The sequence below is a fragment of the Silene latifolia genome, chromosome 2, assembly GCF_048544455.1.
Source record: "Silene latifolia isolate original U9 population chromosome 2, ASM4854445v1, whole genome shotgun sequence".
In the NCBI taxonomy this organism is placed as follows: Eukaryota; Viridiplantae; Streptophyta; class Magnoliopsida; order Caryophyllales; family Caryophyllaceae; genus Silene; species Silene latifolia.
In genome coordinates, this window is record NC_133527.1 from 111,356,305 (window position 1) to 111,369,949 (window position 13,645).

At 38.3% G+C, this 13,645-nt stretch overlaps 1 non-coding gene across 1 annotated transcript; it reads right to left on the reverse strand.

Annotated features, from left to right (window-relative positions):
• Positions 1–4,115: 4,115 nt before the first annotated feature.
• Positions 4,116–4,222, reverse strand: LOC141644494 (small nucleolar RNA R71). Its single transcript, XR_012544109.1, has one exon. It is a non-coding gene; the product is annotated as a small nucleolar RNA R71 (small nucleolar RNA).
• Between the last annotated feature and the right edge of the window lie 9,423 nt (positions 4,223–13,645).

Genomic DNA, 13,645 nt, shown 5'->3' on the forward strand with positions numbered 1-13,645 from the left:
ACCAAGATTCTCCTTATTCAAACAATTATATATCACATGACAAAGTTCCCATGTTTGATAAGGATGACGACAACGTATAACATATTCATGTAACCTATTGAAATATTTATGAAACAGTTCATGCTCATATTGGGGAAAATATTTAGAAGCCATCTAAGTTGTAAACTAAGACAAAAATAACTAACTAAAACTCTCCACACTAATACACAAAAATTAACTATTGTCTTCCCCGACAACGATGCCAAATTTGACGGGCTAAAATGTCGTATGCCTATCAAAGTAAATTTATTTCACTTACTCAACTACACTACTAATAATAGCAATATAATAGAAGTAAGGGTCGAACCACAGAAAAGGACTAAGTTAACTAATGTGCATAATAATGCAGAGTAAAGTAACCGATTTGGGGGGATTTTGATTTGTTGAACTAATTAAACTAACTAAACAAATGACAATTAAATTAAAGGTGAAATAAGATAATAGAAGTATCTTGACATAAACTAATATGCGCACCGGTAAGTCATTCGATTACCAATTATAATCAGTCTATTAGTCTTGAGCACTCTACCACGAAATTTAATAAATTCAATTATATTAAACCCAAATTCTCCTCCAATTTAGTAATAAAGGTCAAATCCGTTGCCTTGAACTACTCTTTCTACTACTAACCCAAATCACGCAATTCAGATTCAAGTAAATAGAAGCAATAAATCAAACGGAGAAATCAGTAGAGATAATTAATACCGACAATGCTGTCAATATTCAAACTATGTTTTTAATCCCTTTTATGACTAAATCAAGACAAACTGAGTTCAGTAATTTAGTCACAATTGCTACAACGATAAGATTAATCTGGCAAACCAAGCATTTAATCGAATCTACCATATAAAATAATATGAACCCTAATTAGTTGTACACCCTAATTAAGATAAATACCAAATCAATAATTGACACAGGGAATTAAACAATACTTAAGATAAACGAGAAAGATTGATAATCTCACAACTTTATTACCGGAGCTTCAATAATTTGTCTAAAAAATGGAAGAATTAGCTCCTCATAATAGATCTAGAATAATAATAGGGTTCTTGATAGTCTTTCCAATACAATCTTGAATAATGAATAGAATGAGAATAAAAGATAAAAGCTAAGTACTTAGCCTAGTAATAATATTAACTAATAATAATAATACTAATAATAATAATACTGGAAACAGTTGAAATTAGGAAATAAGGCACAAAACTTGACTCTTGCATCCTGTCCCACGCGCGACCCGCCCATGATGACACGCGAGTCGCACGTTGTGCTGCTCTAAAAACGCCGAAAGCTTCTCTGTATTCCTCTTTGTTGATTTGCTTGATGTTTCAAGGTGTTAGGTGAACATGGGGACAACCCATGTGACATTTCCTCCTTGCTCGTTGGACCATGCATAGAACGGCCCAATTAAATCATTGGTGCAATTAACCCATTAAACATAGAATTTTAGTCCAAAATGTTATCTCAGCTTAACCATATCTCAAAACCATCCCAAAAACACATCCCTAACTTATTAACCCATAACTCTACCAAATTATTCCAATATAGTGTTAATAAAATAAAATGGTAAACTATGCAATTACAACTCTAAACTCCTCATTTAAACTACCAATTTGATGCGACCATAATTGGCGCATATTTAGCCCCCGAATTACCATTGTTTCTATGCTTTTTAGTGCCTATTTGGGTCATTTCTTATCTTTAGTTCTTTGTTTTGCATATTCTTTGAGATTTTGATCCCTTGGTAGGAAAGGAGTAAGAATCTTGCATTTTCATGGCAAAACAAGGCTAAATTGATCATATTCAATGACCAAGCATCAAGGAGAGACAAGACTAGAAGGCCTTTGTACATAGCATAGTAGAAGAGTATTGTTGAGAAAAGGATCCTTGAGTCCCCAAGGAAATCCCCAAGGAATTCATGAAGAAAAGGGAAGAAAAAGAAGAAGGAAAGTTGCTGAACTACAATCCGAACGGATTGTAGAGAATCCGTCCGTCCTCGCCAATCCGAGCGCCCCGCAAAGGAATCCGCTCGGATTCCCCCTCGCCAATCCGAGCGTCTTGCCCAAGAATCCGCTCGGATCCCTCAGTCCAGATCCGGCCGTCCCGACTCCCATCCGCACGGATCGCAAAGACAAAGACGTTTTCAATCCTCAAGCATCGATAAGAGAAGCCCTTCTCTCGGATAATTCCGGAGGCTCCTTGCTCAACTTAAAAAGTGTAATTACTAGTTTAGCCCTTAGTTAACCCTAATGCATCCTCCCTAATTTTCACTATAAATACCCCATTAGTCTAATTAGAGGAGCATGTTCTTCTTATCAATAATTAGTGTAGTTAATATCAATCAAATATCTCTTCAATATTGTAATCAAATATTAATCAAGTTTTAATCCAAGTTTTAGTTCTTTAATCTCTCTCTTGTTCTTACTTTATTTTGGGTAATTGAAGATTATTTGGGTTATTATTGGGAGATTGACAACCTCTCAATCTAGGATTCAAGTACTTCTATTATTCTTGCTTTATTATTGGAATCATTAGTAGGTATAATCTCTTAATCCCTTTTTAATTATTGCTAATTACTTTCATTTATTCATCATGTTTCATTATGTTAGTATGATTGACAACCTTTCTAGCATGATCAATATGATAATGAGTGAGTAGTCTCTTAGCTAGGGTTTAATGGGTGATTAGGGGAAACCAACATGGGGAATGATTCATGCTTAAATTAATATGCTTTCATATCTTATTTGCTTGCTTGTTTTGATCTTAACACATGCACATGTTATATTTGATGAAATGCTAAGCCTATGAATCCTTGCATTTACTATCATCTTCTATCCTTTCAACTTGACTTGTAAGACATAACCCAACTCGAGTCTTGTTAGACCATGCATGTGTTAAGTAGGGAAGATTAAGTCGACTTGTAGGTGTTGTACAATCCAAGAGATTCGGCTCCGGGACCCAAACTTTTCTAGGATTGTAAGATATAACCCAACTCAATCCATCACAACAATAATTGCTTGCTTATAATTTGAGAACATGTTTGTTTGATCATATCCCATGATTCCCCTATGAACCCATGACACCCTAGTGCTTTTAATCAATTGTTTACACCCTTATTTTATTTACCTTGTTAGTTTATTTTCATTGCTATCTTAGTTTAGTAACCTTCTACATCAACCCAATTTGTGACACCCCTAGACACCACTAGTTACAATAGAATCTTCATCTCAATACCCGTCCCTTAGGATCCGACCTTTACTTGCCTCTTTACTAATTGTAGAGTTGTTTGTGAAGTATAAATTGTGTTTTGTATCGACCATTGACCAACGACCACATATGCTTAATTGTGAACACGAAATGGCTCCGATCAAAAATGGCGCCGTTGCCGGGGACGGTGTTTAATTGATTTAAGATTTCTTTTATTGTTTTTAGTTGTGTCTTTTTCACCTTGGGGAAGTAAAACTCCTCAAGGTTTGTTCTAATTGTTTTTGAGTTGTTTGATATTTTGCATGTCTAGAAGGTTACAAAGAGATTTGTTACCTTTTGACCGTGAAATCGAAAGAACCTTGACGAATAATAGGAGACTTGTTAGGAGGAATTTGGGAGGTGTTGGTGAAGTTGTTCAACCCACTAGTGAGTTTGTCAATCCTTTCGCAATAGAAGGAGAAGAAAACCCATTAAACAATACCACACAAAATCCACCTACAATGCCTAAATTCTCGTCACACTCTATACCCACCGAGGAGGATCTACCAAATGGTACTCCTACCCCACAACATCTTACCGGAAACTTTATTGCCAAGTCCGCCTTCATCCAACTAGTTGAGAGGAGCCAATTCGGGGGAATGCCTAGTGAGGACCCTCATTCTCATATGGAAACATTTTGTGATTATTGTGAAGCTATCTCTCAAACGGGCGTGACTCAAGACCAAATAAGATGGGTCTTATTTCCTTTTTCGTTAATCGGCACCGCAAAGCAATGGTTGAAGGGCCTTGATAAGGCCACCCTTGGAATAGATTCTTGGAAGAAGCTAGCTCTAGCTTTCTACAAAAAATTCTACCCACCGGAAAAGACCAATATGCTAAGAGCTCAAATTACGGGTTTTAAGCAAAGGGATGAAGAGTTTTTGTATGAAGCTTGGGAGCGGTTCAAAGGTATTTGTCGCTCATGTCCTCACCATGGACTTAGCGAATGGTTTTTAGTGCAACAATTTTGGAATGGTTTATATGAATATTCAAGGAACATTCTCAATATGGGATCAAATGGAATGTTCACCGAAGTTGATGACAATCAAACATGGAACAAGATTGAGGAAATGGCGGTCCATAATTCGCAATATAGTAGGCCTCGCAAGGCTACTAGAGGAGGAAAGTATGAAGTGGACACCGTTACTCAATTGGGTGCTCAGCTTAGTGCTCACATTGACACAATCAACTTGAAATTTGAACAAGCTATGGCTAGACTTGAGGAAAACTCAAAATCAACAAAACATCATGTCAATGCCATGACGGCATCCTCATCAATCCCAAGCGGGATATGTGAGAATTGTGGAACCTTGGGTCATGACTCAAGTGAGTGTAGGGGAACAACCGAGCAAGTCAATGCTTTCCAAGCTTACAAAAGTGGTACCCCTTATTCAAATTTTTACAATGAAAACACCAAGTTCCATCCAAATCTCTCATACAAAAGCTAAAATGTCCAAAACCCTCAAACAACATACACTCCACCACCCATGAGAAATCAAAATCAAAGACCCTTTTTCAATCAAAACCAAGGTTACCAAAATCAAAATCCATACAATCACCACAATGACCAAGGTTTTGATGTCCAAAAAGCGGTCCTCCAAATGCAAAAGAATCAACAAGAATTTTTCACCCAAATGCAAAAAGATAGCCAAGCAAAAGACACCACCATCAACAACATTCTAGCTCACACCAAGATGTTGGAAACACAATTAACTCAACTAGCATCTTCTAGCTCACAAAGACAAAAGGGGCAATTACCACCTCAAAGTAACCCCCCTAGACATGAAACGGTTAGTGCCATTCACTTGAGAAGTGGTACAAGATATGAAGCACCGAAGGAGCAAGTTGAGGATGAAGTTGTGAGAGCTAGTGAGAATGAAGTTGTGGTGCAAGAAGGGGAATCATCAAAAGAAGAAAGCTCAAAGAAAAATGAAGACAAAGCCAAAGAAAAGGAGCCCATTGTGATTAGACTTCCTTTTCCAAGTCGACAAGCCAAGCCTAAATTTGATGATCAACTTGGGAAGTTCATGGAAATTGTGAAGAACTTAGAAGTCTCAATTCCTTTCACGGAATTAATCAATCACGTTCCGGCCTATGCAAAGTACATGAAAGATATCCTCACAAAGAAGAAGTCGATCCGGAAACTTGAGACTATCGCCTTCACCAAGGTGAGTAGTGCAATACTTCAAGGGAGTTCACCTCCAAAGTTAAAGGATCCGGGAAGCTTCTCAATACCGTGTACCATTGGCGACACAACGATCAACAAAGCCTTATGTGATCTAGGGGCTAGTGTGAGTGTCATGCCGTACTCGGTAAGTAAAAGGTTGGGAATGGGAGAGCTTAAATGTACCAATATCACTCTTCAAATGGCCGATAGATCGACGAAGACACCATTAGGGATATGTGAAGATGTCCCCGTGCGAATTGGGAAGTTTTTCATCCCGGTGGACTTTGTCATTGTTGATATGGAGGAAGATTCCAACATTCCAATCATCTTAGGAAGACCTTTCCTACACACCGCGGGTGCGGTGATTGATGTGAAACATGGAGAGCTCACTCTAGAAGTGGGAGATGAAAGCATAACTTTTAATCTTGACAAGACCATGAGAGCTCCTCGTTTGCATGAGCCATGTTTCATGATTGATCATTATAGCCGAAAAGATGAAAAGAAGAAATCGGAACTCCAATGGAGGAAGAAAATTGAAGATGCTCCATTCAAAGAGCAAGTGAATTGTGACAAGGAGAGCTTGCAAAGCTCATCAAAATCAACCAAGGAAGAAGATGATGGCCTCATTGGCCAAGAGAAGAAATTGGGAGAGTTGTCTCCATCCAAGCAAGAGATTTTCAATGATCAACTTAATGAAGTTTGTGGTCTTTGGGACGACGAATTTGAAGGGATCTTTAATCCCTACATTGGGCATGCCATCGATCATGATCAACAACAAGAACCACGGTCTATTGAGGACCTCTACCATAACAATGAACAAGCTTTTGATTACTTCTTCAAGGTGTTGAGCAACATCAACAACACCTTGAACATGCCTCCTTGACATCTCATCAAGAATGAGAGTTTGGTGGAGTCCTCCCTAAACCACCACTTGTAAATATTTCTAACCCCCTAACTTACTTTTCAATTTTTATATTGCATTTTTTTTGTCATTTTTGGATTTTATTTACTTTGATCAAAATAATTGTCATGTAAGAGAGAAGTGAGGGAGGGACTAATGATTTTAATTGTTGTGTAGTGCTTTACCTTAGTGTGGGGATGGCAATTGCCTAGGCTATTCATGCCTTAGTAGTGCCCCCGCAATGAAGAACACAAGATTTGAAAGAAAGAAAGAAAGAATGATAAGGGAATGCGTTTGTGCACGGATGGAACTAAATCCGTGTACACAAGGACCAATCCGAGCGGATTCCTAAGAATCCGCCCGTCTGCAGAGGATCCGAGCGTCCTGCTGAGAAGACGCCCGTCTTGGGCTGAGCTGAAAAAACGCAAATTTCTTGATCACAAAGAATCCGAGCGGATTTCTGGAAAGACGCCCGTCTCACAGAATCCGTCCGTCTTATGAACAATCCGTCCGTCTTGCAGCTGAAGAAAAACAAAGAAAAATCTCTGGACAAGAATCCGTCCGTCCTGCACAAAATCCGCCCGTCTCATCTCAGAAGAATCCGAGCGGATTCCCCAGAATCCGCCCGTCTCTAGGCGGGATTTTTGAAAATTTGAAGCTGAAGAATCCGAGCGGATTGCGCCTAATCCGCACGGATTGCCCCTGCGTCCTAAAATTGTCGAGTTCTTTAAATACCCACCCCACCTTCATTCATTCATTCATTCATTCATAAACACTACCCATAACATCAAAACCCTCATCCTCTCCATCTCAAAAACAAAAACCCTCAACAAAACTCACCAAAATCAAATCAAACCATCCTTCAAACAACAAATCAATCACTCCATCTTCATTAACAATAAAAACCAAGCACAAAATCTTCACCTTTGAATTGATTTTTGTTCTCATAAAGGCAAAGCCTTTCACCTTCAAAATCGATTTGGGCATTCTACAAATTGAAGATTTTTGATCTTTTTCTTGGTTAGCTCATCAAATGGCAAGAACAAAGGGAGCAACAAAAGCAAAAGCAAAGGCAACAAAGGCACCAAAGGCTACAACTCTCTCTCAAAGGCAAAAAGCTCTACAAATGAAGAAAGCTTTGGCAATGGTGGTATCAACACCAAGCTTGGAAGTACAACAACCTCAACAAATTCCTATGGAAGCATCACCCTCTACTCCGGTAATTAATCAACTCTTGCATTACCCGGAGGTAACATTCATTTCCGATTCCCATAGAAATACATTTGTCAAGTTTGCTATGAAACAAATTCAATCCACCAAATTCATATGCCAAGATGCTTTAGAGAAGTTGGGTGTTCTTGAACAAACAAGAGTCTTTTTCAATGCCATGTGTTTAAAGAAATTGTTTGAAATGAAGGAAGTAACATACCCCTCCCTTGTCTTGGAATTCTTAAGTTCTTTAAAAGTGACAAAAGTTGAGAATAGGGAAAATATTGAGTTTCGTCTAGCTAACACTAGTAGACGCATTACCTTTCCAGAATTGGGTGCAATTTTGGGTCTTAGCGATGAACATAAATTTTATAAGCAATATGGGAAGTATGATCCCGAGCCTCTTTGGGAGGCAATCTCCGGGAAGAAATTTGAAGATTTTAAAGCTTGTCGTGCTCTTTTGGTCCATCATCCGGGCATAAGAATATGGCACAAAGTTGTGGGAAATACCATAATTGCTAGGAAAGACACCAATCATTTCACGGGACTCGATTTTATTCTCCTTGAATCAACTTTGAATATTGGAAGAATTCACACCAAGCCTTACAATTCTTTGAGGCTATTCGTTGATAGATGGCTCCATGTAGATAGTGGGAAGAAGGGTCAAACCGTTATTGTTAATGGCGGCCTTGTCACGGTCCTAGCCAAGCACTTTGATCCTAATTTCAATAAGGATAGCAAGTACAAGGCTAAGGATGGTGGCCATCTTATTGATATGTCCATCTTGATTAACAAGTTTAAGTGGGTTGCTCACAATCCCCTTGATACCAAGTATGGGTGGCTTACTAGTGAGGCTCGATCATTCACTTTACCTGCAAAGATTTGCCGTCTTAGTGTCCACCGGACCAACTATTTACTTCCCCTATCCGAAGAAGCCGAGTACATCATTCAACAACAAAAGGGTGATCATGAAACCCCCTCCTCTTCCATTGTTATACCGCCTTACCCCTTTGTGTATGAAGAGTTCAAACCGCAAGGAGTTGAAATTGGGAAAGACTATGTAACTCTTCTTATGCAAGCCATGCACAAGCAAGCTTATGAAGATCGGAAGAATGCATATTTGGCTCAATATCCTCCCCTCCTACATCTAGCTAGGCAAGGACTCCTTGATCCATCTTGTCCTTTGCCTAGTTGGGCGGATAAAGAAGCCTTATTTCCGGGTGCATCAAGGGACGTGGTGGAAGACAATGAGGTTGTTGGAAATAATGAAGAGATTGATGATAATATTGAGGAAGAAGCAAGTGGAGATGAAGAAGGAGATAGTGAAGATGGTGATGAAGAAAGCAAAGAAGAAAGTGCCAAGGAAAGTGGCAATGTGACCACTTCTCATGAGGGAAGTGATGGTGATAGTAGTATGATGGAAGACTAGCCTTGGAGATTCCTACTCTCCCACGGTTTGTCTATATCTCTTTGTATTTTATTTCATTTTGATCATTGTTGGTTTAGTCCTAGCAACATCAAAGGACTCACACCTCGGTTCCTTTGAGGTGTTCTTTATTGTTCCCATTTTTGAAAATCCAAAATGACAATCTAGTTTCATGCATAGCATAGTGTGTGCATGAACTCCCCCATGCTTTGACATTAGCAATAGTGTCTTATTTGGTTTGGGGAAGTTAATGCATACACAACGGGAGGTAATTTAAATTATCCTCTCTGTCATAACAAAAACCATGCATCATGTAGTATAGCTTAGTGTAGAATTGCATTTAGTATAGAAATCATGCATCATCTTTGCATAATTTCCATCATTTTGGCCATTGAGGACAATGCCCATATTAGTGTGGGGATGGGAATTCTAACACTTAACTTTTATTCAAAAACCATAAAAATTGAAAAAATTTCAAAAATCATAAAAATTGAAAAATTGAAAAACCAAAAACAAGTTCATTTCCTTTGTATATATTGTCTTGTATATATTGTGTTTGTTCATCCTTGTTCACTTTGATTGACTACGCCACATCCGAGACATGAGGATATTGAAGACCGCATGGTATGATCTTTCCAATCTCCTTTTTCCTCTTTATGTTAATGACTATGTGGCTTTATTTTGATTGATGCGGTAAAAACAATGTGAACTTAGGATTGCATTTAGTTTATTTGGCATATTAGTTGGTAGAATCATATGCATTAGGATGTATAAATGTTAGTTGCATCATGGCATGTAGTTGCATGTTAGAAAAACTTTGCGAAACCGTCTACTTGGGAAGCTTGACAAGTGTATATAGGCCCTAGTAGATGCTTTTTATTCTTAAGACTTTGCTTGTTAGAATGCTTGTAAAACACCCTAGGATGTGTCATGCTAGTATCCTTTGACCCATGGTTTAAGGCCGAGTCAAGAGTACCTTGTGGTGTGATAACTCCTTGGCTACCGTTTATTCCAAGGTGACCCTTGAAACCATGCATACTTCTACCAATTCATCCATATTCTACCACATTTTTGTCATCAAAGGGAATGGGCACACAAAGAAATCAATTTGAGTTCAATGAAATGAAAAGTGAAAGAAAGTTTGCAAGAATGCATCAAATGAAAAGAGGAGCAAAAATAGAACTCCTAAGCTTCAAATACAAGGCACCCTCGTTACTAATTGGGGTGACTTTGAAAATGTTCAAAAAGAAATGCAAAAAATTGTCAAGTGTTGAAAAGCCAAAAGTCAAAAAGAATGGCAAGGAAAGTGTTCTCAAAAAGTCAAATGCCAAAGAAATTTGGGGGGAAAACAAAAACAAAAGCAAACTCCCAAAGTGAAACTCAAATATCTATTGATCCCTTTATCCATCGTATCCATTTTTGTGCATGGTAGAGAGGGGACGACCCTTCTTCTTGTCTAGGCAAGAGGGGGAATTCCGCGATCCTCCAGTGTTTCTAACACCATAGGGAGTCTACTCTTGACAAAAGCATTTAACGATTGAGGACAAAGGTACCCTAGCTTGACACAACTTGGAGGTGATTTATTGGTATCCTTCTAGGCTTAGTAGTTTGAACAAATTGCATCTTTGAAGGATTGTGTACCCTTGAATTGCTTCCCTTGTAGATAATTTCCGCCACTTAGATGAGGAAAGTGGCTATTCTTTTTGTAGATGCATCCATTATGTGTTTTTGTGTGCTTAATGTTTGGATGTGTCGCCATTTTGGCAAGACCCACCTTGCCTTGCAAGAAGGCATCCTACCTCATGTTTGTCTTGTTGTGAGTTGAAGGGGCGGAGTGAGACCCGCTAATTGTCTCATATCGGCTATTATTATTAGGTTAGGTTAGTATTGGTCCTAGTCTTTGTCACCTCTTTACTCGGGACGAGCAAAGGTTCGGTTTGGGGATATTTGATGCGACCATAATTGGCGCATATTTAGCCCCCGAATTACCATTGTTTCTATGCTTTTTAGTGCCTATTTGGGTCATTTCTTATCTTTAGTTCTTTGTTTTGCATATTCTTTGAGATTTTGATCCCTTGGTAGGAAAGGAGTAAGAATCTTGCATTTTCATGGCAAAACAAGGCTAAATTGATCATATTCAATGACCAAGCATCAAGGAGAGACAAGACTAGAAGGCCTTTGTACATAGCATAGTAGAAGAGTATTGTTGAGAAAAGGATCCTTGAGTCCCCAAGGAAATCCCCAAGGAATTCATGAAGAAAAGGGAAGAAAAAGAAGAAGGAAAGTTGCTGAACTACAATCCGAACGGATTGTAGAGAATCCGTCCGTCCTCGCCAATCCGAGCGCCCCGCAAAGGAATCCGCTCGGATTCCCCCTCGCCAATCCGAGCATCTTGCCCAAGAATCCGCTCGGATTCCTCAGCCCAGATCCGGCCGTCCCGACTCCCATCCGCACGGATCGCAGCACAGCACGTTTTCAATCCTCAAGCATCGATAAGAGAAGCCCTTCTCTCGGATAATCCCGGAGGCTCCTTGCTCAACTTAAAAAGTGTAATTACTAGTTTAGCCCTTAGTTAACCCTAATGCATCCTCCCTAATTTTCACTATAAATACCCCATTAGTCTAATTAGAGGAGCATGTTCTTCTTATCAATAATTAGTGTAGTTAATATCAATCAAATATCTCTTCAATATTGTAATCAAATATTAATCAAGTTTTAATCCAAGTTTTAGTTCTTTAATCTCTCTCTTGTTCTTACTTTATTTTGGGTAATTGAAGATTATTTGGGTTATTATTGGGAGATTGACAACCTCTCAATCTAGGATTCAAGTACTTCTATTATTCTTGCTTTATTATTGGAATCATTAGTAGGTATAATCTCTTAATCCCTTTTTAATTATTGCTAATTACTTTCATTTATTCATCATGTTTCATTATGTTAGTATGATTGACAACCTTTCTAGCATGATCAATATGATAATGAGTGAGTAGTCTCTTAGCTAGGGTTTAATGGGTGATTAGGGAAACCAACATGGGGAATGATTCATGCTTAAATTAATATGCTTTCATATCTTATTTGCTTGCTTGTTTTGATCTTAACACATGCACATGTTATATTTGATGAAATGCTAAGCCTATGAATCCTTGCATTTACTATCATCTTCTATCCTTTCAACTTGACTTGTAAGACATAACCCAACTCGAGTCTTGTTAGACCATGCATGTGTTAAGTAGGGAAGATTAAGTCGACTTGTAGGTGTTGTACAATCCAAGAGATTCGGCTCCGGGACCCAAACTTTCCTAGGATTGTAAGATATAACCCAACTCAATCCATCACAACAATAATTGCTTGCTTATAATTTGAGAACATGTTTGTTTGATCATATCCCATGATTCCCCTATGAACCCATGACACCCTAGTGCTTTTAATCAATTGTTTACACCCTTATTTTATTTACCTTGTTAGTTTATTTTCATTGCTATCTTAGTTTAGTAACCTTCTACATCAACCCAATTTGTGACACCCCTAGACACCACTAGTTACAATAGAATCTTCATCTCAATACCCGTCCCTTGGGATCCGACCTTTACTTGCCTCTTTACTAATTGTAGAGTTGTTTGTGAAGTATAAATTGTGTTTTGTATCGACCATTGACCAACGACCACATATGCTTAATTGTGAACACGAAATGGCTCCGATCACAATTATCACCCAAAACGACACTTATATACCGTACTAAACTCGTCTTATCATTAGGAAGGTGTCTCATTCTCACAAATCTCATTCACATCATAGTATTCATCGATGAATTTTTGAAATGTAGTTTTTATCATCTCCAACATATCTTCCTTAACACTTTCAATCATGTCACGTATGCCTTTCATTAAACACTCGATGGACATGAATTCAACAAACTCCCAAAACTCCTCACAACTCATCTCTAAGACTCTACCACCGCTCATGTGAATAGCTAAGTTGCGGATTTAAAGATTCATGCCATCACAAATAACACAACATGCTTCAAAAGTAGAAAGTGTAATACCATGATACCAAGCATAAGTCATGTAATCATTGAATCTTTCAAGATACTTATCAAATGACTCATTTTCAAGTTGATAGAAAGTGAATGTAGACATATTGGACACACAACAAACAAAGTAAATATAACAAACCAAATTCCCAAGGAACCAAGGTCCCTAAAGAAGAAGCACAACCAAAACTAGACACAAGAACAATTCAAATACACAACACCGTCCTCGGCAACGGCTCCATTTTGATGGGTGGGTCGTTGTCCACTCTCAAACACATTTATATCTCAACTAACTTAGTATATCATGATAAGTCGATGTCGAACCCAAAGGACGGGGGTATTCAAATCATTCAATCAAGTTGTAGCTGTGCTAGGGATGTCACAAATAAAGGGGGTTTATATTCTAAACTAATGAAAAGCAATAAATAGAAAAAAAGGTAAAAACAAGCAATGAAAGTAAAGATGTAAATAAATGATTAAAGGCACTAGGGTGTCATGAGGTCATAGGGGTAATCATGGTAGATCACATAAATGATCCACATAGACGGTTAATATTGGGTTAGAACCGAGTTGGTTTAGATCATATGGTTCCTAGGTCGATTTGGGTCTCTGGAGTCGAGTTGGTTTATA